At 42.2% G+C, this 25,676-nt stretch overlaps 1 protein-coding gene across 4 annotated transcripts in view; it reads left to right on the top strand.

The window, feature by feature from the left end:
* Positions 1-5,210: 5,210 nt before the first annotated feature.
* The window catches only part of TJP2 (tight junction protein 2), a 67,558-nt gene continuing 47,092 nt past the window's right edge, over positions 5,211-25,676 (top strand). Inside the window, exons 1-2 of one of the 4 annotated variants that reach the window (XM_072858938.1) lie at positions 5,211-5,642; positions 18,020-18,140. The gene's annotated coding sequence lies outside the window, so the exon portion shown is untranslated. Of the gene's footprint in view, positions 5,643-6,320; positions 6,415-6,790; positions 6,812-18,019; positions 18,141-25,676 lie in introns of those variants that run through there. The other 3 variants (XM_072858939.1, XM_072858940.1, XM_072858941.1) reach the window with 3 other exon arrangements.

Here is a 25,676-nt window from a genome sequence, read left to right as displayed (position 1 = left end):
CTCTCAGTATTGCAGAACTTGCTCTTTTGTCCAAATTCTAAATTCTAGTTTTTTTCACATTCAGATTTTTTTTGAGCTAAACTTTAAATTACTTAGAGGTCTGTGTGGCTGTAAGCATCATATGGAACTGGAAAGGCTGGTACATGATGTTTAAGCTGTGCAGCAATATCTCTGCAAACACTTCATTCTGTTACTGTGTATTTCTCCTTCTGTTCCCTTTTGTTCTTCAAAGAGTAAAAATACATAATTTATTGACTATTTTTTTGTTAGTTGAGCAAAATTAAGATTCTCTTATGATAGCAAAAATTTGCACTAATTTTGTTCTGCCACATTTCTTAAGTGGGCTTAGATTATCTTTTTTCACCATGATTCAACAAGGCTCCCTTTAGTACCGTGCTGATGCAGAAACTTCTGCCTTTTTGCTTCTTAGAATTGAGTATGGTACTTAGGCTGATGAAGCTGTCTGTTTCAGGCTGTTAAAAAATTAGAATGAAATAAATTATATAGTCTGGATCTTAAACCAAAAAACTTTAAAAGAAATCATGAACTGCAAGAACACTTCCACACTTGCACTGTTGTTTTATTACCAGTGGTGGTTTTTAATTGCCATGAAATGGAAGCACAAAGTTGTTGACTAATTCTTGAGGAAACAGTTATGCCATACTCTTACAAATTGTTTATCAATGTATGAAAAGATGTTCAGTGCAAACTTTTTCTTCTTGGTTCCTCTGATGCTTGTGGTTAGTTTGGCATGATTCTCTGGCTAGCTAGAGTTACTACAGATGTGATTAATTTTGTCATTGAAAAACAATAGCTATATAGTATTGTTGCCCAGTATTTGCATTTAAAGTAAAAGTGTTGTTACCTGCTTTTTCCCACTGTTAAGCAGAGAGTAACATTTCACTGGAAGTAGCTCTTGGTTAATTGTGCACGCTGTTCACATGTTTTCCAATCAAGATAAAAAATATGACAATTATCTGAAATTTCAACTCTACCAGATGAAGTAAATACAATGACTATCAACTCATATGAGTATGAGAGTAAAAGATTTTTTTTTAACAAAGGAAAGCTAAAAATATAGTATCTTTTTACTGTTTTGAATTTAGAACACTGAAAATAATTTGCAGCATATAGAAAACTATAGCGTTTAGCTCAGTCTCCTAGTAGTTCAGATACCTATTTAAACACATTTGTATAGATGTTAATGACTTGATATTTGAATCAAGGATACTTCCTCCTGGTTCTTGGTTTGCCTGATGACGTATAGCTTGTGTAATTATTTTCCTGATTGACTTTTACAAAAATTGTTTTCTTAAGTAATTTGCATGCAACGTATTCACTAACATCTATCTGATTCGTATTTGGAGGTTCGTTCTCCATTCCCTTACTACATCTTGTGCAAATGTTTATACCAAAATGAAGTTGCATGTAGAACTCTTAATTCATTATGTAAAGGTGTGATTTCAGGCTATGATGATAAAGCTAAAGACCACAGACGTGTATTGTTTTGCATTCTTTGTGTTTCTTAAAACACTGGAAAGATTCTGTTCAAAATTTGGCCAGTTGGGGTGGATTTTGTAAGAGCACTTCAGCTTTCACATTTGAGGTGCCTTGCCGTTCATCTATAATGCTACTGCTATTTATGCAAACTATTTTCCAGTTTTAGGTAGCTGAGTAACAAAGGGATTTAATCTAACTGGTGAAGATAAATAGCATCAGCAAGTTAGAATGAGTTTTATCTCTGTCTACAAAATGAATCATAGGATGTGACTCATTTTTTGCTCTAATATGTGCATCAAATTGTAAGTAAGGGCAAGGACTCTGTCAGCCATCGTGCTCGTACAGCGGAGGCAGAGGATGAGGTCTGATCCTAATGTCAGACTTTGCATATTGCCCCAAGACAAATAACTCTTCCATACTATTTTTCACTTCTGTAACTTACTCGAATAAGCAGATCATTCTATGGTTACACACCTGACATCATGTCGATAGTTTATTGCTTCACCTCTTCCAAAAGAAATAGCTGATGGAAAATCCTTTGATAGATATTACAGACAGTTAGTATCGATAAGAACCGTCATGTTACCGGCAGCCTTTTTCCCACAAGACAGTTGTTCCATCTTCAGTGAAGGAAAACACACAGAGTACTTTTGAAAGACAGTATTGGCATTTGTAGCTGTATGGGATGCTCAGACTCAGCAGAGAAAGTGGGGTATGTTGGGGTTTTCTAGGTATATCGGAGTCTTCACCAATAGCGAATCACTCTTTCTGATGATTCTCTTTTTCTGCTTCTGGCCTACAGTCTAAAAGACCTAGCATGTCTAACCTTGCTAAAATTCATTGTTTCCTGTGTGCCAGTGAGTTCTGGAAGTCTTGACCGATTCATGTAGTCAAGCTTACTGCAACTGCTCGCAGTCTGTATCGGTCACAAAATACTGTGTTTGTTTCACAGGAGTTACGTGCCAAAATGCTTGTCTGGTGTTTGTTGGTTCATTTTCCTTTCCGCTTGTGGTAATTCTTAAGAAGCATTACCTCTTCCCTGCAAGACTGTTCCATGTGATAAAATCATCCCATCTTGTTTCCTTGAAATTCCCCATGTCTTTTAGCAGCTTCAGTAAATGGGATAAAGACCTGTCCTGAAGAGGTGGCAGCCGAATAAGGGAAGGGGGATTCGCAGGGAGGTTTGTGTTTGATTAGTTTTAGTGTCTGGTTAATGGTTGAACTCTGTGATTGTGCTAACCAGCTCTGGAATGCGTGGGAGTCCTGGGCAGGAAGGCGGAGGCTTGCCAAAATACCTGGAAGAGCATTCAAAATAGAAAAGGAAGCATGGGAGGGGCAGAAGCAAAGGCTATCGGGAGGAGATTAACATTACCCAACGGCTGATGTCGTTGGCAGGGCAAGGAAAGACTAGGGGCAAGCTGCATCATGTTGTGGCCACTTAGGGGATGGTATTTTAAACCTACTGCACACCACTATTTATAATCGTAACCAATCAAACACGTTCCAGTCCATTTTGCTATTGAGATTTTGTTTTTTAAACTCCTGTTTAAAGAGAATAAAAAGTTGTTTGGAGTTAACGTCCCCCTCTGTCCCAAATTGTCTTTTATGTAAATTGTACTGTTGCCAGTCACAGAACAAAGACAAGATTCATGACCTCTAGCAAAGGAGATAGCCAGCTGGGGGTGGAATAAACAGAGCTATGAACAAATAAAGTTCTTGAAACAGTTATTAATTACAAACTTTTTTTGGAGTTCAGGTTAAGGGAAGACAGACAAGTTTAGATAAGGAAACAATAGATCTTTAAACCAAGCCATATAATGTTGCTGCCCTCTCCAATTTGCTAAATTGTTTTAAAAATTGTTTGTGTCATGGTAATTATGCTAAGTGATCAGTATTACAACGAGTAATTTTGTAAGCATTGTTAGTTTCCAGATGTAGGCCCTTCTGCTAGCCATCAATGTTCTCTACTGTTCTCCTAAAAAAATTTAGGAATATGTTAAATATGTCAATAGTACTACTCCTCTTCGCAGCATTTTAGAACCATTAGCCAAGCATCATAAGGCCACTACTACAAAAGTAGCTTCAGAAAAAGGAAAACATTTAGAGGACTAACAGACTAAGTTTTTAAACATTCATTAAGGAAACAGACCCCCAGCACAGTGTAAACCAAATAATCTGACACGTATCTGGAAGTAAGACTCGATTTCCACTCCTCATGCCTTGATTCTGCCTGAATGCAGTATTGTATCACGTACTGATCGCTGAGTCTGTCTACAGCTGACAGAAAACCTCAAGTTACTGAAATAGTATTTCCCCCTTGGTTTTGCTGTTCGGAGCTTTTAGACTGCAGCAGTCACTTGAAGACTACTGCATGCGCATGCATGTTAATTATTAGCTATAGCTACAAGCAGGCTTTTTCAATACAATGTCTGAATGCAGTTCGTATTTGCTGTCAATAAAACAGGCCTTTCAGTGCCTCCTTCCAAAGTCCAGCACCTTCATGAAGAACACTGTTTGCCTTCTTTATCGTAATCTCTGTATGAGGCATACTGCACAAACATCACCTGCACCTAACGAGGAAGAAACCAATCTGCATTACGAATGCTGTGGGAACCGAGAATGTTTAGCATCTGCTGAAAAATCATCTGCCCTTTCTCACCGGCAACTAGCAACAAACCAGAAAAGTTGTAAGTAGATTTGGTTTCACAGGCCTGATACCGGGGGAGCACACTGTTTAATTTTAGAGGGTCTTGCACTGGGTCTAACCGCCCAAGAGAGCAGATAAGGAATTCCTGGTGACATTTAGTGCTTTGCAATGCAGAAGAAATACGACTCCAAAGAATCCTGTCAGGGCTGTTTGGCCTTGCCTTGCTCATTTCGGCTGCAGGACATCACTGATGCTGGAAAGCTGATACCTGTGGAATGCCAGCAGTTCCCTGTTGGTAAGTTAAGGTTTCGGGAACAGTATTGGTACGGCTCGCAGAGTGACGCTGCGTGTTCTGGCCTGGAAATGGAGCTGCGCTGCTTCTGCTAATCTTGGGTGTCTCAGCTGTGAGTGATGATGTGAACACCCAGCTCCTCAGAGCTGCCAGAGCACACACCACTAAAGCGGAGGGAAGCTGGCCGCAGCCCTTCCGTGGTAAAAGGCAGGGGGAAAGCAGGTTCAGAAGCGTAGGTGGAACACTGCACCGCGGCTTTAAAAGCTGTTCCAGAGATCTTCCAGTTAGAAAAGTTTAGGCGGGCAATGATCCTAACGAAATGTTGATGTGAAAGGAACAAACGCAGAAACGCAGGGCTGCCTGACAGCGCACCCCGAGAGCCGCGGCGGCGAAAGGGCTCCGCCAGCCCCGCCCCGGCCCCCAGCAGCCGGCACCGGCCGCGGGAGCTGCTGCGGCCGCCAGCAGGTCGGCGCTCCGCCGCGGGGGCAATACGGGGCGGCCAAGGCAGGCGGGGGCAGAGCCGGGGCCCCGCTCCCGGCAGACGGGACCGGCTGAGAAAAGCCGGGAGGGCGAGGCCGCCGTGGCGGCCCCGCCGCGGTGACTCAGCGGCGGGGAGTACCGGGCCGCAACCGGTATTTCCTGTTCCCCTGCCCGCCGCCGCGCGTGTGTGTGCGTGTGACCGCGGGCCGGGGACAGCCGGGCTGTCCGGGGGCCGGGGACAGCTGCCACCCCTGAACCTGGGGGGGCGGCAGCAGGGGGTACCCGTGCCGGGGTGGCGGGGGGGGCAGCAGGTGTACCCGCGCCTGCGGAGGGGGCGCGCTGCCCGCCGCCCGCCCCGTCCGGCCGCCGCCCCTCCTCTTCCCTCCCTGCCCTCCCTCCCCTCCCCTCCGCCGCCCCACCTGGGGGCGAGGCCGGCACCTGCGGCGGGAGCCTGCCCCGGTGCGGCCGCGCTGCCCCGCCCGCAGGAAATCGCCCGACGCGGCGGGAGCAGCCGCAGCCGACCCGGACCCGCACCCGGTCTCGGCCTCGGCGCCGCCCTCGCACCCGGACTCCGACTCGGCGCCGCCGTCGCAGCCCGCTCCGGGCGGCGGGGCAGGGCGGAGGGCGGGGTGGGGCGCGCAGTCCCAGCGCCGGGCCGCCTCCCGGGACCTCTGCGCCCGCAGCCGGACGCCGCCGCCGCACCGGGGCTGCCTCCGCGAGCAGGCGAGTATCCCCGCGGGGGGCGGGCTGGGCTGGGCCGGGCTGCCGCCGCCTCCCCGCTGCTCCCCTCTCCTCGGGCAGGTGCGGCGCTCCACCGCCCGCCGCCGCCCGCCGCCGCCCCCCCGTCCGGCGCCGCCGCTGCCTCCGCCGCCCGCGCCAGGGGCCGCGCTGCGGGGAAGAGCGGCGCGGCTTCTCCCTGCCCCTCCTTCGTGCGCTTTGGGTCCCCCCCCGCGGTCCTCGGGCGCACTTTGCCGCCTTTGTCCGCGGGGGCTGCGCTCCCGCCGCGGGGGACCCCCGGCCCGGCCCGGCCCGGCCCCGCCGCCGCGCACCTGGGGCGCGCGAGCAGCCGGGGTCGGGTCGGGGATCGGCTTTTCCCTAACGGGATTAAGCGGCTCTCGGTGACTTTTTCCGTGCTAAGTACTTTCCGGGAGAGTGCGATACTACGTGGGAAGCGGGAGAGATGTCGGCGATGAATCAGGGGTTTGTTTACCCGGGTTTCTTCCCCTTGGGAGGGGCGGGTCGCCCGACGGGCGCACGCCTCTGACGGCGGGGGCTTGAGCTGCCTTTGTTACACACAGAATTCCTGAAATCTTTATGTTGGCACATCCCGAGCGGATTCCAGCCGTGCCTTGGGCTTTGGCTAACTGGGTCAGGGGAAGTTTCAAGTTAACAAGGGAGCTGTAAAACAAAGGAACAGGCAGTTCCAGGAGCCAAATGCTTGATGGCCCTGTTAAAGTGCCTTGGCGTCGGCCTTGTTTGCGGTGCTGGAGCCCAGGTACATTAGATCTGCATCGTGGTGTGTCAAGGTTGATCTACCAGTGGCATGCGCTTGCTTTATTAGACAGCTCTGCCCTTGCTTTCCCCCTCCTTGAAAGCTGTTTCCTCTGCATTTTTTTCCAGGATGAAAAAGTACGTGCTGTCTGAACATGCTTGTGTAAGAGTCATATACTCACCTTTCAGATTAGTTAGCTGAAAACTTCCATACCTCCAATGTTGCTTTCTAATAGTTACTCACTTAAAACAGCTGGAATCTCTGAATAATCTGCTCCTTAGTTTGGATTTATAAACCGGTTGTCCCGTCCAGTCCCTCACACTGGTGTCAAATCCAACAGCTAGGACAGTATTTGAAAGCTCTCAGCCCCACAGCTGGGCTCCAGCAGAGGCCACCAAAGGTATGCTTTGTTTTAACCTTTGGGTGTAATTGTCAAGGTGGGATGGTTTGAAACAAAATGACTTACCTTTTCTTTTGCTCAGCAGAGTTTTATTTTAAAGGTTTAGGACTGTATTTCAGCTGTGGCTCAGAGAAAAGAAAAGAAAACAAACATGTCCTATGACTGGTAGAATTGCTTCCTTTGTTTCTGAAGCGTTCATACTCTAAGGATCCATCTGTAAGCTCTTCCAAGCAATGACCCTTGTCAGGATCCCTGAGGTCTGCATGGCAAGGATCAGGTACTGGAAAGCATGGGAAGTTTGCTTGTGTGTTCATTGATAGATCATTAGGCTGCCTGAAGAGACTTGGAAATGCTTTGCATGTAGTAAGCATGTGTGTGCCATTTAGACGTGGTCAGTAAGATTTATACTTGGTATAACCTAGTGCTTATGAGGGCTTTAATCAGGCTTCTGAGGAAGCTTTCTGCACGTGTTTGACTTTTAGGTGAGTTTACTGTTATAATTGCTTCCAGACTGTCACATGCAAACATCTTCTTACGCCCTAAACATTGCATTCAAGTAGCGGCAGTGACTCCTCTTCCCTTTGCAAAAGGAAGTCGCTATGGATTGGAGAAACTGCGTCTAACTTTAATTGCGTTCTGCATTGCCCTGTATCGCAATATCAGTAGCTGCTGCTGTGCTCAGTGCCACTATCCTGGATTTTTGTGAGGCTAAAGATGAGTACTGGGAATTATGCAGTGGGGCTAGGATGATCCCCATACTTTGCATGAACTATAATCTCAACAGAGCTCTTCAGAATGAAGCATCAAAGTAATTAAGTGTCTGATACTTTTTTGATTGCTTAATCCCCCCTTTCCTGGTTCAGTGTCTTCTAAGGACAACCAGGAAATCTTCCTTAGCGATTAAAATAATGTTTAGGCACTGAGATGGTTCACAAAATGGGATGTGTTTTACCTTTTTAAAACCTAGATGCTTAAAAGCGTCAGAAAGTTCCTGGATCATAGTAATCCTCAACTGGGGAATGGCCTAATATTCCAGGGCTACTTCAAAGCTGCATTTAACTTAGAGCAGATTTAGATGATAGCATTTGTATGTGTGTTTTAACAGTTACCAACATTGTCTGTCTCCAGAACTTCCTTGTAGGGTAAAGGAAATCTCTTGTTACAAGACTGTTCTCTTTTAATTGCTGAAATAACAGTATTTACATTCTCAAGGACAGTGTAACTTTTGTCATGCCTTGGCTGCATCAGTTTCATCCTATTGTAGTAATCCTGGAACCAGTCATTCTGATAACAGGGGAAAGAAAGCACCGACATGGTGTAACAGCTACAGTTTGAGGTTAGAGATTTTTCATGTCTGGTTTGTTTTCAAACAAGTATGAAAATACTCATTGCTGGGAAAAAAGGAATTTATTAAATCTGACAACTGATCCTTGACATCAGCTGCATAAGGCCTGTGAATCTTAATCCCAAATTGCAGTGAATTTCTGTGAACTTTAGAAGACTCCTCAAAAATGGGATGATCTATTTGTAAAACAAACATTTATGGCAATAAGGATATAGGGCATAATTTTTAGGCCTATCTTCTAATATATGGATCTTGCCATAGTGAAGAATGTTTGCAAATGGTGACTTACCTACAAAGATTGCAGCACCAAAGTGAGTATGACTGGTTTTGCATGGCCATGCTGACATATGCACACCGGTGCATGTCGTCCTTCACAGTTAAAGGTTTGGTTTCAGTCCTGTGACCAAGTACTCTAAGTTGTTTGGGAATCCGCAGAGAAGTACTCGGTTTAATTTCTACACAGATTTCTCTCCCAGATGCTTTTGTCGTAATAGAGCTGTTCGACCACGGGGTGGTTTTCTCAATTATTCGAACCTATCCTCTTCCTCAGGAAGAGCAGCACTGAGTTAGTTCCTTATGTCTGCTCCCTTGTAAAGTGTGCTTACTTCTTGTCCCCAGAGTGTGTGGAGCCTTCTGTTGCCCTTTGACGGTCTTCTACCAGTACTAGGGCTATCCTGGTCCCACTTCAGAAAGTAATTTTTTTTTTTCCCCCCAAACATGTAAATTGTGATTTAGAACTTGCCACAATTTTTTTTTTTTTAACCAAACAAAGCCTGCATTTAACAGTAGAGGACTGACGTTATTTTTTACTTAAATATTACATAATTAACACAGGTACTGAGTGCAGGATGGGAGTTAATCAGCTTCATCCAGTAGCGAAGATACTCCAGGTCACTTCACAACTTAAACTATTAATGTTTGGGTTGTTTTTTAGTTGTTTTGTTATTGTTGGTTTTTGTTTTCTTTTAAATCAGATTATTGCTTTTTGAAAGTGCATGTTTCTAGGGAGTATTGTAGATTTCTGTTTCAAATGAGAATGCAGACTGTGGCAACTTCTTTCTGTCCAGCGTTAGATGACTCTTGTAGTTGTGAACGTATTTAGGATGTTTATGATCCAAGCCTAGTAATGACAGAGCGAGCTGTGGGAGCTCTGGTCTGGTATCTTGTACGGCATCTGCTCTGGTGTGTATTCATCAGCTGCAGGCTTTGTTTTTAGGAAACATGAGCTACCCAAGTCTTCCTGAATTTAGGTCAGCATTGTCATTGTGTATCTGAGTGTTGACCTCAGATGCCCATGGTTCCTAATCTAGGAAGAAAATGAAACTCATTAGTGCTGTATTTTCATATGTATAACATGAAAATGACAGACAAAAAAATACTGTGTGATGCAATAGTAGGGCCAGTAAGAAGTGTGCAAGGAAAAATACAACTCCCTTTTTGTTCTGATTTTTCCCAATGCCCGCTCCCTTTCCATGCTGTTGTCTTTGCTTCTGTTCTGCACCAGCAATCCAGAACTGCTTTTGAGAAATTTCTTTTTATTTCTTAAAGGTATGCAGATTATCTCGGGTGTGGTCTTTATACGTGTGAAATGTCAGATTTAGGATGTCTAGTTAGGTGTGGGTATGTTTTCATTAAGCTAGGCGTGAGTTCAGATATTTTGGACCACTTTGTTTTTTCCCTCAGATTGGCTCAATAACACCTCTCCCAAAAGAGTTTTGTTATCATTACTCTGTCATACCAAACTAATTATTTAACATCAGCCTGAATTGTATTGATAAACTGCCTGTACTCAACAATGTTCGACTTCATCTAAACCAAGATTTCACATATTTGTTCAAGTTATTTGTTATTTGCTTTGCCTTGTTAGTCTTCCCCCTGGCCCCCCAGCCCCAGCATTAGAGAAAACCCATAAATCTCTCCTGCACGTCACTGTTAACAGCAAGGCTGTCTGTAGTCCGGGTTGCTCTCTCTATTCTAACATCTGCTTCATCATCTAGCTGTGCTTAATAGCCAGCAGATTTGACTGCTGGTGTCTCTAGCCTCCTTAGCACAACTTTGTGTAAGCTGATTCTGAGAATCTCCAGGAACATATGGACTGTTCAGGCAAGGGCCGATCTCTAAGGAGGGGCCAAAAGCAACTGCGATCCATGAAGCTGCGTGAAAGAATTTTCCAGGTCCTCCTCTTCTCCTTCCACAAAACCATTCCCGCCACCAATCTGATCCTTGATGCTCCTTTGCCTCAAGATTGTTTCAACAGATCAAGCTTTACATACGCATTGATTGTTTTTCAAGCTATTTCTTAGCTATATCGTCTAAACAAAGCACACGTATGTTCTGGAAGTTAACAACTGTCTGTCATAGTTACTCTTGTCACCCGAGAAAAAGCATGTAGTAAGAGACCTTTGTTTGTTTGCTCTCTTCATGAGAGAATTCTTTGGTCTGTAGGTGTTACAGAGATTTTTGTTGAGAGATGAGAAAGAAAATAATTTTGTCTCTTTCCAAAGATGGAAAGTAATTTGTGGCTACGTTGGGCAGTGGTTTTCTCCTTTGTAGTTGGGTCTGACGTGACTGAAGATGTGATCGTGCTTCTGTCATCAGTTTTTACATGAAGTATGCTCTACATCTAATTAAGGGAATATGACTCTGTTTTCATCTGTCAAGGATTAGAGCAAAAGGAAGCTTTCACTTTGATCTCATAAATGTTTCTTTAATGCTGAAAAGAGCTTCTGTCATTCTTTCTTCATTCCCTGAAATACGTCTTTCCAAACCATCCACTGCAATTGAGTCTACAGTTTTTACGATGTGAATGAAAATAAGAAAACTTCAGAACTGCTTTTGCAAAAGTCATTTGTAGAATTTCAGCCAGGTTGAAATCACTGCCCCAAGACTGAAACACCCCCCCGTTTCAGCTAAGGAAGCACAGAAAAGAGTAGGGGACTTTGGAACAGATAAAGAAAAGCTGACAGTTTTCTTGGAGTCCTCTTTCCTTATAGACACTGTAGCTTGGTAACGCTATGACAAGTGCTCCAAGCCTTTTGGTACATTGCCAGAATGCACTATATCAGTTTGATAGAAATGCATGTTATTGGATTTTCTTTGTTTTGTAAGCTGATTAGTAATTAATGTGAGAGATCCGAAGGGAGAAGGTTAGCAGAAAATGCAAGTATAGTGAATAAGCAACGAATCTTTTTAGCTGAACTGTGAGGCAGTTTCTTGCTGTTATCTTTTTGGATACGGTTGAGGAACATGAGTTCCTGAAGTTGACGCAAATATTTTTTTTAGCAGCTTAATTCTTAGATTATGTTTGTTCACTTGTGTGTTCCCAGTTAGGAAAATTGCGCTTTGTTCTTTCCAATAAAACTTGGTGTTTGTTCTTCCTGAAAAAAATAAAAAGCCAGAAGAGGGGAGTGGATGATAATTCCCCAACAGGAAACAATGGATGAAGGAATGTTTTAGACCTTTTGTTTGCTCTGCAAAAGCCATCCTTCACTAACAATGGATGTACTAGCAGCTTTGAATTTCTTTTTTCAAATAAAGTTGAAGGAAGTTTATCAACTGAGTCAGTTTTACTCCCTCTAGATATCCAGAGATTTAATGAACCATTTAGCCAAAAGCAGTACTTGGGAGTAACTTGTGCTTACTGTGTGAGCTTGGCTTCTCTGTGTATGAGGCTAGCTGCGGGTCACCTGTTCTAGTCAGAATTAATTGTCTTTGCCCAAAGAGACAAAAGATGGACCAGAGCTGTGCTAAATGTTTTTTAGACTTTGCATAGGACTCTGGCTTTGAAAAGCACTTTTGTGAAGTTTTTGTAAGAACTGTTTCTTAGATCTATAAGGGGAAAATGTAGGGTTAAAAAGTGTTAAGGGGCAGACAGAAAGAAGTACCAAAACTTGATAGGAGAAACTGTAGCAATACTGATGTTGCTAACAAAGCTGACTTTGAGGGAAGACTGGATTTTATCAAAATGTTTCTGCATTTAAGTAAAATTGAATATTGTCATGGACTGCTACAGTCAGAAGGTTCTTAAAAACTGGAATATTCAAAAAACTGCACGCTTCTTATCTTGTCTTTGCTAGTCAGTACTGCCTTTGCAATAGAGCTGCCAAAGCTATCAGAAGTCAGGATGCATGCAGGCTTAATGACATTAGCTGTGCTTGGAAGCTTCTAGTAGTACTTTGCTTTCCTAAGCTTCTTAATACTTTGTATACAGATGTTTGAAGTTGTAGTTAAGACCTGGATAAGTAATTATTTGCTTAATTTAATTTCTGTGGTTTTAATATATTAATTAATTTCCTTAATACATCACAAACTTTCAGACTACATATTCCTTACGTATCCACATGCAACTAAGGTAGGTGAAAACTAAATTTTTCCCTCTGACAGTTGTTTGTAGTGGTATTCCCTCAATCTAAAAAATGCTTAATTTTATTTTGCTCTTCTAAGATCAGTCCTACGGATTACTGTTTAGTAATAACTTGAGAGACTTCAGTGTGTTCATGTGTTAACCTACAAATTTGGCTGAATATTAAATACCAAATATGGGTAACACAGGATTGTAATACAGCACCTGGCAATGGTTATATGAATCTTGTTGTAAAATATTCAGCTCTTAACAGTATAAGTAATGAAAGCTTGTGGTTCTAAATAAGTAGCATGCAATACGAAGTCACCCCAACAGAAAGACAGACATGTCTAATAATACTAAGGAATAACTAAAATGTGCAGTTTACAGAGGAAGTCGTAGCTGAAGTCTTCAGTCTTCCTGCCCCATCTGTTCTTTTTACATTTTCATATTACTGCATAAATACATAGTATTTATATATAATTCTATATAAAACTTTCATATCTTACTATCTTAGTATCTAAGTAGCATTACAACAGCATTTCCTTAGTCTTTTTGCAATCAAGTACATCTTTTTTAATACTGCAATTTGGCAGTGCTGCAGCACGTCCAAAATGTCACTGTTACTTCAACATGTACCTCTGTCTCCACCTTTGTAGTTAATACCTGAGGTCTTTGGCATGCAGCTACTTAACCTGATGGCTAGAACAATTTTGACATGGAAAGTGGCTCCTGACATTGTGTGAGGCACATTTGAATGACTAGTAGGTATCATAATGGGACTCTTCAGCTTTCTTAATTCCATACAAGTCATGTAAGGAAATATTTCTCCATGCCTTTACGAACAGATCAGATAAATCCCTTATAACACTTCAAATATACAGAGCTTTCTGGTGCTGAGAGGAAAAGTTGAAGCAAAAGCTATTTTTGTCTGTCACAGTGTCTAAAACAGTCTCAAGTTTACTGTGGAGATCTCTCTTATTCCCTGGATGGATTTGACAGAGAACTTACCTAGTGCTCCATTAGTACTTGAAAGATTATAGACAGCAGAGATTTAGCAAAGGATTAGTCAATTGGAGAGTGTGCATTATCCGGCCAGGCTTAGAACCGTGATTGTCTCTTCAATCATTTTCATTAGTGTCTTATTCAAAGATCGAATTATGTAACAATGACGTTTCAGGGGAATCTGGTAGGAGTTTTTCTTTTCTCTCTCCTGCTAACTCTTCAAGCCTGGGAGAGGGGAAAAAGCATTATTTTTACGCTTCAAACTCACAGCATGTTTTGAAAAGCAGCAGTTCAGATAAGTGAAGAGGCATGGCTTCAGTTGCAGCATCTGTGTTTGGATGGTAATTTAGCGTGGTGGAACTCTTGAGAGGCAGGATGCGGTACAAGAAATATATAACTATTTTAGAAGCAGCGATAGGTATTACTCCCCTTAACAAGAGGGAGCTGCTTCCTGAGGGTAGACATGCAAATCTGTGGCAACATCCAGGGTAAGTGTTAAAAAGCAATCAGTGAGTAACTGTGGGAAAACCTGTGCTCACCTTGAATCATGCAATTTTAAAACTTGTTATCAGAAAAGGGGAGAGTCATTCATAAAACAGGTAATCTTTTTTTTTGTACCTTCCAAATGGTGTACCTTCTGCAGTTGTAGTTAAACTTTGTGGTTTCATTAGAGATTTCTGTGTACTACTTGTCCTTGGCTAGTAGAATAAGTAGGAGAAGGTGTTATTTCTAAATCAGGAGTTTGCTGAAGGACAGAGAGGATAAACAGGTGTATACTCATCAGAATGAAAATTAAGTGGTTGGTTTGTGTTTATTTTGACTACTAAGCTGATGTGCCTATGTTTGTGTTCCCCCTCCCCCCATTTAAAAATATACATATTTTAGTTTTATCCATGAGAGAACTAGCAGCTTCTAAAAGTCGAAAAGAAAAACACTTTTCTCTGTGTGTGCAACTTTCCTTGTCTGCTAGGAAGCAAGGGTTCATCATACTTAGGAATACTGTTTCCCTGAAGGAAAGTTTAGTTATTAAAAGAGAAGGCAATTAAGGCTATTAATGTTAAAAATTTGAAATAATGAGCATTCTGGTTTTGTTAAAAACAATCCAGGCTGCTTTTCTGTACCACACAACTTGGGTATTAGGCTTCAGAAAATACTTTCTGCTCATAACTGTTTCCCTCAAAAACTTACGGTGTGTGTGAAAGGGGATTGTCGTTCTCTCCCACCTTCCCCTATACGAGTATCATCAATGGATAGGTGTCTTCACAGCCCTTTACTTTCTCCTGTTTTTGTTACACATTAGAGTGCTGTCACTTTGTTTCAGACATTGCAGAGGAGTGCAAAATGTGAGCGGCTTTTGTTCAAGAGCAATTAATATGTTTGTACTGGTTTGGAATAGTTTTGTGTAAGCAAGACTTCAAAGAAAAGCTTGGAGTAAAACTGTGACTGTTTGGCTATACCTGAACTCAGATTTATCCCCTAATTTTTCCACAAGAGCACATCCTCCAATGGTGGTAGCAACAGTAAAAGCAATTAAAATACAGTGCACCATATGATATTTTGTTGTTGTTGTTGTTGCATCACCAAAACCACACGAACTTGTCTAGAAAATATGCTGATGCCAACAGTTTCCAGCCTCTTATCAACATAAGTATTCTTCAAGTTGGTCCTAAGTTTCTGGTATCGTGTTAATGAGTGCTTGTAGGGCTTTTTGTTAAAAATCTGCTCATTAAAAGGGGTTCTCAGTACAATGTATCTGGACACAGCACAGTGGAGTGTCCTAGACTGTGACTTCCTTTGATTGTTTCATCTAAGTTGTCTATGTGCCAATCTCTTTGAATTTTGCGGCGATTCTTTACATGTTGATAAAACAGTGCATGATTGCTCTTGATACTTTGAGAAGCTGCATTGGAAAGTAATGGTACATTCTTGCAGAATTCCTCTTTGTTTTCAAGTAGATTTGTTTGGCCAGAGTCACAGCTTGAAACAAGCCATCTAAATATGAAACTTGCTAACTTTAGAATCCATTATTTTTTGTTTTGTGGCTGGGACTGCTTGGCTTTCATCTACCTAAACACAATCTGAGTGTTAATCAGTATCAAAGTGCAAAAGACACTACCCTGTTAATATTTGTTTTTATTTCCAGCATTCTTAATCGGGCATCTCCCTCCTTTCAGGGAGAGGTTTAGTTGATGCGATTGTTGTACACGCTTGGAATTCCAAACTGGTTAAGATGTATTTGGATTATGTTTGGATTTGCCATTCCAACAGTTTCATAAAAGCAGAAAAGCTGTTGTCATTGGACTGTAATAGGGATCCCATTTATGTTTTCATTAAAACTTTCAGGGAGCTAAAGGTTGCTAACCAGCAATTGTGGCAAAGTGAACTGTGAGTTGAAGAAAAAAGCGCTGTTCTTTTTGTAGCTGCAGACTGCTTATTCTGTCCAACTGGCATAAGCAAATCAATACCTCACTTTGCTAACATCAGCTTATCACTCAACTTCTAGAGGTACCCTGTCACATCCTTATAAAAAAGGTGTTTTAAAAGTGTGTGTGTGTATATAGTGGGGGAAAAAAATCACCATAATGAGACGTTTTCCAAAACCTGGTACTGACTGTAGGATATAGAGGTCCTCATCTGTTGTCTCCTCACTGCACAAAATCAGGTGCATGCTTGACTCAAATACTTCCTTTATTTATCTTAATCATCTCCTAAAATAAAAATTAGCATTCGAGTGTGATGCCAGCTCCAATGCCATCACTTGAAAGTTGTGAAAATCCTGATTAAAAACCCAGACTGAGGTGCAAAAGAAAGTGGGAAAGGTAAATATGCTATCTTGTTAAGGCATTCATTTACATTTCCATATCAAAGGCATTATAATGTATGTTTTTCTACTTCCATTTTTGCTTGGAAGAGTGATGTGATTTCTGTGACAGATCGATTTTTATAACTTCTGGCATCTTCATGCAGAGGCAAAATGATGACAGCGGTGGTAGTTTGGGTTTAGCTTGCTTCTGTAACTTCCTTGCAGCCTCCGGAATAGTATTCTGTGCACAACGTGGAACAATAAAGCTGATGTTTGTTCATAATGCACAGCATAGCTCCTTGCTGCTCTTTGGTGATCACAGAAATTCATATTAAGCATCCTTTTGTTCTGTGACTTCAGAAACCATGCCTTGATCTAAAACGGTAGTTTATTACTTTTAGAAGGATGCTTTTATGCTGGTAGAATCATCAGAGAGGGAAAAGGACTTTCTAGTTTCACAATGTGATGTCTGGCAGGTGCTTCTATTTTTGAAGTTTTTAAGAAGTTAATCTGAGACCAAATGTATTTTTTAAATATCTTAGAAGTTTTAAATTTGCTTTTTTGAACCTGGCACCTCATTATGATTGTGCTCAGGAAAAAGTTGATGCCACACACAAGACACATCCATAAAATGTGGGGTAGACTTGCATAATTGGGGAAGTTCTGCAGAATTCTTTCAGTATCTCTTTCTCATGGCTCTCCTGCTATTTAGAAATGGCTAATGGAGTATTAACCAGAATTTTAAAAAACCATATACATTGGAGAGGAAAAAAAAAAAAACCACAAACCCAAACCTGTTAGAAGTATGGATAAGATATTATTCTAGGGAAGTCTGGCTATATCCTTCTTTGAAGATGGAACACTTTGGAAAGATGCACTTTGAGAGGAATTAAGATGATCAAGATGTGTGTTGGTTTTCATTTAAAATAAAACCCAACCAACACACCCTAACCACTGGCTTCTGTTTCTATTTCTGTCAAAAGTTCCTCCTTCATCTTAGTTAAACCATTCATTTTCTGTTTTCCTACACAGGATAATCAAGCGCTAGGACATGGGGTGGGGGAGAGGAGGAGCCCTCTGACAGGGATGCTGAACAGAAGCTAACATACTGCTTGTGCAGAAGTGGGGTAGCTGAGTCCTGTTGAGCAGGGGAAAGAGTAGAAAATGACATTGGGAATCGTTTCTTTTCTGTCATTTGGCAACTGTAGTTGTTAAGTTACCAATTTAAATAACTGGAGCACATGTATCTGATTGTTCTTACTGAGCTTATGCTTACGATACAATGCTCTTACTGGCTTAACTTTGTACAATCTTGTGCAAACTAAGCTATCAGACTAAGACTAAATTAAAACAAAAAGCCCAAATGCCTTGTGGAGAGGACCAGTGCAACAAAGGGAATATAAGCATGCTTCCTGTCTGTACCCTATTTAGCTTGCAAAAATGCATTGTTGCCTTGTGTGCAGGCTTGCGTGGATGCCTGATGAGGGACAGTGCTTGAATTGAAGTTTGCAGTGTTGCTGCAAGTGTAAATATTGCCAACTATCTCCTTTATTCAAGCACTGTTTCCACTCGATTGCCAGGGAAGCTAGAGCATGCCAAACTAACCAGGGGAATATATTTTATATCCTCTTTATCTCTAGGACTTCAGTGTCCCAGGCTTCACAGTCACTCCTTTGTAATTATGCATGACTTAAATGAAACTTTGTTTTTCAGGGAGCAAACTACTGCACTGCCATCTCCTTGTGAGTGGGACTGGGAGCACAGCTGTGTATCAAGCCCAAAGCATCTCACAGCAAGTAGACAGAGACACTCAAAAATCATCATTCCTCACAAGGTACTAGTCAAGTTGCAACAGTTAGAACTGGCCATTAGTTTAAAATGACAGATTCTTGTCATGTGCTAGCTATAATGTTCATTCTTTTAGCTGTGTTTTTAAAACGTTTTAAGAAACTGTACTTAAGAGCAATACGTTGAAATCAGAACTAGTTCTTTTGGATTCCCAAAGCAACTTAGAATGAGCACACGCACATTTGCTGAAAGGTTGATGATATACAACAGGCCTCCAGAAGAGGAGAGACTTCTGCAGTGAACTCAATATTCTGCTAAAGTTATACAAATAATAATGCACAGGCCTGTACTAGTTCATGTCTTAGCTAAACATTGGTAAAGAGTGGATTTAATCTATGGTGATGTCTTCAGCAAATATAAATATTTAGCATGGGTTTGGGACTTAAGCACAGAGGGTAATATTAATGGGAATTGCTTAGTGAGTCAGTAGAGTCCTGGGAAACAGAATAGCCACACACAGGGAGAGTTGTTTTGCTGCATATTTTCTTGTAGTACATCATTAAGGTAAATATAATCCTTTTGGCATCTTAACCTTGCTTTTGAAACCTTTTCTCTAGTGCTTCCAGAGAGAATATAAAATGCGTCCTTAGTCTTATGTGTCAATCAAACATGCTTGGCTTGTTTTTGTAAGTCATTAACAGATGACAATTTTAAGAGAGCAAAGGTTTTTTATGCTGGTGAGTCACAAAACTATAATTGACTTATCTTTCATTCTTGAGAGGTGAATAGCTATTGCTGCTTTAGTAATTTACTTGGAAATGTGGGTGTCAGTTGTCCTGTGTTTCTAATTTGTGATATACTTAACCAAAGCTACTCATCTATTAGTTTAATGTTCTGGGAGTTAGGGGGGGAGGATGCTAGTTATTAAGACTCTAAAGACATGATAGCAGAGCAAAAAAAAAAAAAAGGGAGACATTGACATTATATAAAATAACAAACAAGCAAGCCCTGTTCACTTAGGGCACTGTGTGGCGGAAAATATGATACGAGAATATCAGTGAAGCATAGCTAGGCAGGAATGTCCCAGTTGAGGTCTCAGGCAGACTCTAGCATTTTCCTCAAAAAACTTTCAAGAATATGGTATGGTATGCAAACCTTACAGCAGGGAACGTGGGTACTTGCAAGCCCAACTCTTAGTGAAAGAAACTCCAGAACCATGTATCCACTAGAGAAAGACGCCTCAGAAGCTGCATCCAGCCACATTGCCTGTGGGCTCCCAGGAGTTGTGGAACTGGCAAGTGAATGACTGGGGAGGCTGTGTCCATCTGCTTTGTCCCTGATGACTGTTCTCATGATTCTCCCTTGCTGCCTTGGACTCTAACCAGCTCATTTCAGTCCTTCCTGAAGAGCAGCACCCAAAAGTGAGCATAGTACCTTCACTGGGACCTTACTGAATAGAGCTATTACAGAATAGAGCTGCAGAACTGCTTTATTTCTTAATGAGCTCGTCAGCCGGAGGTTTGCCAGTATAAATGGGATGGGGAGAGGCAGAGCTTTGAAGCATGGTTTTAGTGCTCTAAAGGACTAACTTGGCTGAAGAACTGCTATCTGGAGCTTTATTTTTTAAATTAACCTCTGTATCAGAAAAAAATTAACAATAAAGTTTTGTGTATGTTACGTCTTGTACATTCTGCATATTCTTTTGCTTGTTCTTAATAAGTATAATGATCTCCATGCGAATGGGATCTTTGTTTTCTTTACTGTCTTGTCCTAATTAATTTGAGCCCTAAGAGTTGATTACCATGGTAAACTTTTTGATGTTGTAGGGCTTGATTTGTAGTGAGGGAAGGCAGATAAATTGCTAAAAGCAGACGATTGTTTCACAGCCTTGCAAGGAATAGTCAAGAAACATGGAGAAGAGAGGAAGGAAATGAGATGTAAGCAAAATGCATGTTCAAACAGAATGTGCTCAATGTGGCGCCTTCTATTTAAAATGAACAAGTTGGGGGTGGGGAAGAGATTTCCTTTCACATGTTGATACACACTTTTGTATGGTATTTGAGAAGAAAAAGAGTACACACTTGTGTGGCTTGGATCTGTTTAAACTACTTCGTTATTTCATTCTTTAGAATAACAGTACTAGCTTTTGTAGCTTCTTAAATTAATAGAGGTCAAAGTGCTTATGCCAAAGAAAGTTGCTTCAATGTGCATAGTCCGTAGAGGAAGAGGGGGGTGTGTGTGTTTTCAGGTAGAGTCACTCTTCAGTCCCTGTTTCACTCTCTAGCAATAGGTCACACTATTTCATTTGCTTGCCTTACCAGTGTAATTTTCAAGACACTGCAGTGCAGTTTAAAACATTGCACAGATGAAAATGTGTTTAGAATAAATAGACTGTCTGTCTTTATTCTCCCCACTATAATTTTCTGTTGACTGTTATCAAACACCTTTGCATATTTTCATGCTGCTTTTTATCTATTCTGTGAAACATGCTATATGTCTATATTTTCTAATTCGCATGTTCTTTGCAAAGATGTAGCAACAAACAAAACAAGCAGTCTTGTGCTGTTTTTCAGCAGAATAAACCTGTGATGTGTGAGATCTAGTAGAACTGATGGTTAATATTTCAAAACTGATGAGAAAAGTATGCTATATTACTGTATTTCATACTGTTAATATCTCTAGCGCTGTTCCTAGTTGTTCAGCATATAACAGTGTTTGTCACAGTAAATTTTTTTTTTCATTTTTGTTAACTTGAAATTGAGTTTATAAATGGCTTAGAGCAGTGCTGCTTCTTGCTTTAAATCTTTACCTATGTGTTTTAAATTTTGTTGATTTGAAGCATCTAGGTAAATCTGTATGTCTAAAAAAAGAAAAATCCTCACCATGAGAAGGTCCAAATAAGTGGCCAGGTGAGCCACAGAGGATTTTGTACTGTTGATTACCCCAGAAGAAGTATGTATGAAGTGTGGGATGCTGTTTATGTTGGGCTCTGTGTTCCTTCCAGGGACATCTGTGCTTTCTAAAATAATAGCCTTCAAATTGCTGCTTTGAAACCTGGAAAGTGTGCAGAGCTGTGCATCCTTACACTAGACCAGAGATGGCAAACGTACCAGACCCTGCAAGCTGCATGCCAAAATCTTTATGCTGCATAATCACAAGCTGTACTTTGGAAGCAGAGACAAGGGGGAGGATAATGAAGGTGTTGCTCTGCTTTAAGCTAGCACTTGAGTCATGCAGTAACCCAGGAATTATAGGTTCCTGCATAGGTTAGGTTCTGGAGGCGCCTAAGGGGGAAGGGGGAAGAAGCCAGAGATGGAAAGGGGCCTCAGGAGGTTTCTAGCCCAACCTCTTGCCCAAACCAGGGTCAGCTGTGAGATCAGAATAGGTTGCTTGGGGCTTTACCCCGTTGGGGTTTGAAAACCTCCAAGGACAGAGATGGTACAGTCTCTCTGTGCCCTGGGTCCATGGCTTGGCTGCCCTCATGGGGAAAATTTTTCTCCTTGTATCCATCTGAACCTCTCTTGTTTGAACTTTTGCGCATGATCTTCTACCCTCCCACCCCACACCACTGTTAAGAACCTGCCTGCATCTCCTCCATCTCCTCCTGTTGGCACCAGTGCTGTTAGGTGTCCTGAAGCCATCCTTCATCCAGGCTGAACAAGTCCAGCTGCCACAGCCTCCTCTTGCAGGGCCAGTGCTTCAGCCCCCACCATCCTGGTGGCCCTCCATTGGATTCACTGCTACACATGGTAACAAGTGCCAAGATAGTATTCATGGCTCCTCTTCTCCAGTTCCCTCAAGATGGAGATTAAGATTACTGTGCTATACATGTGACTTAACCCAAGTGTAGAGCTGTGTGTTTGAACCACATGTAGCTCCTGAGCAGTTTAAGAGTCAGAGGTCGGCTACCTACACATCCTCTAATCCTGCAGGTTGAATCTGTTAGGGCCCAGCTTACTGTATAAAGAAGCAGACATAATTGGATTTATGAATCATTTAAGTAGGACTGGGCTGACTGACTTGTGTGATTTTGCAGGCTGATGACAAACAGCAGTCTAAAGAGATTGCCTGGAAAGGAAGGGGGGAAAGGCTGTTTGGCAACATGGTATTTTTAGAAACTTCTACAGTGCCTTTCATCGGAGGATCATGAACACTTGCTTGAAAACAAAAGCAAAACTGACATCTCTGTTCAGACAGTTCAACAACTGGACTAGCAGCCTACATTCCCAATATCTCTCGCTGAAATCAGTTCCCAGTTCTTTAAGGAGGTTACCTGTTTGCTATGCTGTCCAGCAGCATAACTACCTAGTGTTGAACTCTTAACATTTAAAAAAAAAAAAAAAAGAACTGGTTGTAAGAGGGGCCCCTGAAAAGGCTTGACAGTGGGGAGGAGGCAAGAGAGAACCTGAATCACAACGTGGTAACTGATCTTGGTTGCTGCAGGCAAGTTGCTGAATAGCCTTACTTGGTTGGCAGGAGCAACTGTGAGAGGCAGCTGCTTCTTCCAAATTTGCATCCTGTAGTGTAGTGTTAAATGGGTGTTCCCTCTGCTGATGCTGGAAGTAGCACAACTGCTTCATTCACAGTAGCATTAGATAATTTATGGAATACATCCTAGGTTTTGCATGACTCAAGCTACAGCAAGTGATCTCTCTAAATTAGTGCTACACAGACGGTAGATTCAATCTGATTGTAGGCAAACAATGTCTGCCTTGATTACTTAAACTGAAAATCTCAATGGGAAATGTGGTCATTTGAAGTTATTTGCATGTTTCTCATAGAGTTAATACCAATTAATCTTTCCATGGAAGTTAATTTTAAAATCTCTACACGCCTACATAACATTTCGTGAAATCCCCTGCACGTGATTCTGCTTTGTACAGTTATTGCACATGCAAAATAGCTGGTCCTAAACACTGCAGAGGACAGAGCTGCACATTTATAGCCCAATTCATGTGATTTTGACATGGTGTTGGTACCCAGCCTTTACTTTTCATGATGCAGTATCCTTTCCAGGACTGACTACAACTGTACCTGCACCTCCCGTTTCAAAGGGAGACAATGAGTGAAAAGTGCATGCAGCCATGCTTCCAAACACTCTGAAGCACACATAGACAGAACAGACCATTTTGCTGGGTCTCCTGTCCCTCTTCTGCTTGTGCTGCTGTCCCAGGTCAGTTTTGGCTAGTTTGTAGGTATTCTGTATAGTCACTCATGATGCACAATGGAGAGTCTTGTGGCATTTAAGAGAAGCTGAGTCAGGAGGAGGAGTTGTGTCTAATTATACACTTAAAGATACGCTCCTTTGAGCTGCGGTTTAGGGGTTTGGTTTTGTTTTCCTTTGGCTTACAGGGAAAGAGAATAGGGATGCTGTCCTCCCATGGAATAGCTGTTAGGTGTATTGGGTGCTTTAAGTACCTATTCTCCCTTTTCCTGCCATGGGAGGCAGGAACTTGTGGTGCCGGAGGAGTTCCTGCAGCTCTTGTCACTGGTTGCACTGCTATCTTGTATCCTTCCATTTTTAGTTTAGGTGGCATCACCCTCCCCTCATAAGGCCTACCTACATATCCACCTTGGGAGGATAGCTCAGTCAAAGGGCAGAAAGTACCTAGGAAGGCCTGAAGGTCTATTCTCTGCAGTTGAATTGCAGGATAAGTAACTTGTAAATTGTGATTACGTTGATAGTTACATCAGTCCATGCCATCAGTATGGGCATCTGGGCACTTGGCCAAGCTCTAGCGTGAGGATGAGCGCTAGAGGTCACTTACTGCTCACATTTGCAGGCTGGCATGGGATGATTTATCTGCCTATTGTGGCAGAGTAGCTGTTTGGTTTGAGAAAAGAAATAAGAAAGCAGGAAAAGAGATGTATCCTCTGTAGTCTTACAAGTGAGAAACTTTATGAACAAACATGGGAAATACTTTGATAAGCCCAAATGGATTGTTTTCCATTCTGTTTTTGCAGGAAACTGAATGAGACAAACTGATAGGCCCTTCCCAGGTGATGATGATTTGTGGTAAGGGATTGAAAGCCAGCCTATTTTGCTTGCATAAGGGTGGTCAGTTCCTCCATCTGTGTTGCACTTACCTCAGGCTAGCTAAGTGTGTTAACCTTGGTTGCTGCCCTACAGCTCAGGGAAGTACAGCCTGATAACCCCACTGTTAGTGATAGCACCGCGTGGCTTTGTAAGTCACAGAACATGCCAAAACGAGGCTTTAGACCAAGCCACAGCTTTTGTCTGCAAGAAGTAATCCTCCTTGGCCTTGGAAAGGATAGGCAGACCCTTACATTGCTCTGACTGGCACTGCCTGCACTCCCCAACAGGCTGTGTCTAGTGGGGGAATCAGAAATGCTACCCCTTCATCTTCTGCCAGAGCCTGCATGGAGGGAGGTGGCTGCAGGAGGCTGGTGCTCTACCTTATGCTGCCACAAACTTGATACGTGTGTTAAGAGACTGTAGTCACAGGGATCTAGTGGCTTTTCCTTTCTCTGTCCTACCTTATGTCTGACAGTTGCTCTCTTTGAAGAAGTATATTGCCATCTGCCTAAAACAAAAAATTGATCTTTCATCTAAAACTACATAGTAATCTGCAGCAAAATCCTGCCATATCTTATCAAAGCAAAAACCAGCTCATGTTGTTTTCATTGTGTCTTGGCATTTCAAGGAGGTATTATTGGACAGTGGCTTTCTCTGCTGATGCCGTGGCATAATATCCTATGCAGATGTTGCCAGCCAGTGTTAGCTCTTTGGAAAGTTGGTTGCAGATTGCAGAGATGTGCAGAAACGCTCAGCAGTGCTGAGAGGGGCAGCTGTTTTGCCCTGCCCTGCTGTGCCTCACAGAGAAATTCTTGATGCCAGATGCTATCACAGAACTCCATATGCACAAGGAGCCTGGCCCCTGTGCTTCATTTTTCCAAGCGGTCTTGACTTTGGTCGTGTACCAGACTGCTAGTGTTGCAACAAAAGTTGGACGGTGTCACTCGCTTGTAAAACTGAGAGGAGGGACCAGATGAAAGAAGAGCAAAGTTCATGCTTTGGCATTTTTCTGCCTTTTCTCTCCAAATTTGAGGCTAGGCCATACAAAGTAACATGCTGTTTGCATTCTTCTTTTAAAGCGTTGGCTTAAGAAAGCTCTTCCCTTACAGTTTGTCCTCATTCTTAGTTTCTTCCTTCCAAGAGTTGATTCAAGTATTGACTCACTCACTGAAAATAATGTAACTCCAGGAAGGCAGTAGCACTGGGAAATCAATCTTTATTTCTGAATACAAGTGTGGTTGAACTTCTGCCAGTCTTCTCCTCCTTAGTGCTTTTAGTGACCAGTCATTTCTTCAAGCTTTTGAGAATAGTTACCTCAAGAACATGCTTTTTAAAAATATGTAATTATGGCCTCAAAACTGAGCAATTCAGCCTCTGAATTAATAGCAGCAGTGTTGACTTTGAGATAGATGTGGAAGGGCTGCTGGGCAGTGGGAAGGAAACCCCACCGAGGGGTTTGGATCAGGTGCTTGAGGGCCTCCTAAAAACACAACAGAAAGGTCAGAAATGACCGGTGCATTCCTGTTTGACAAAACAGGGCTGTGG

This window comes from Ciconia boyciana, chromosome 4 (assembly GCF_034638445.1).
Source record: "Ciconia boyciana chromosome 4, ASM3463844v1, whole genome shotgun sequence".
In the NCBI taxonomy this organism is placed as follows: domain Eukaryota; kingdom Metazoa; phylum Chordata; class Aves; order Ciconiiformes; family Ciconiidae; genus Ciconia; species Ciconia boyciana.
This window is presented reverse-complemented; position numbering and strand designations above follow the sequence as displayed.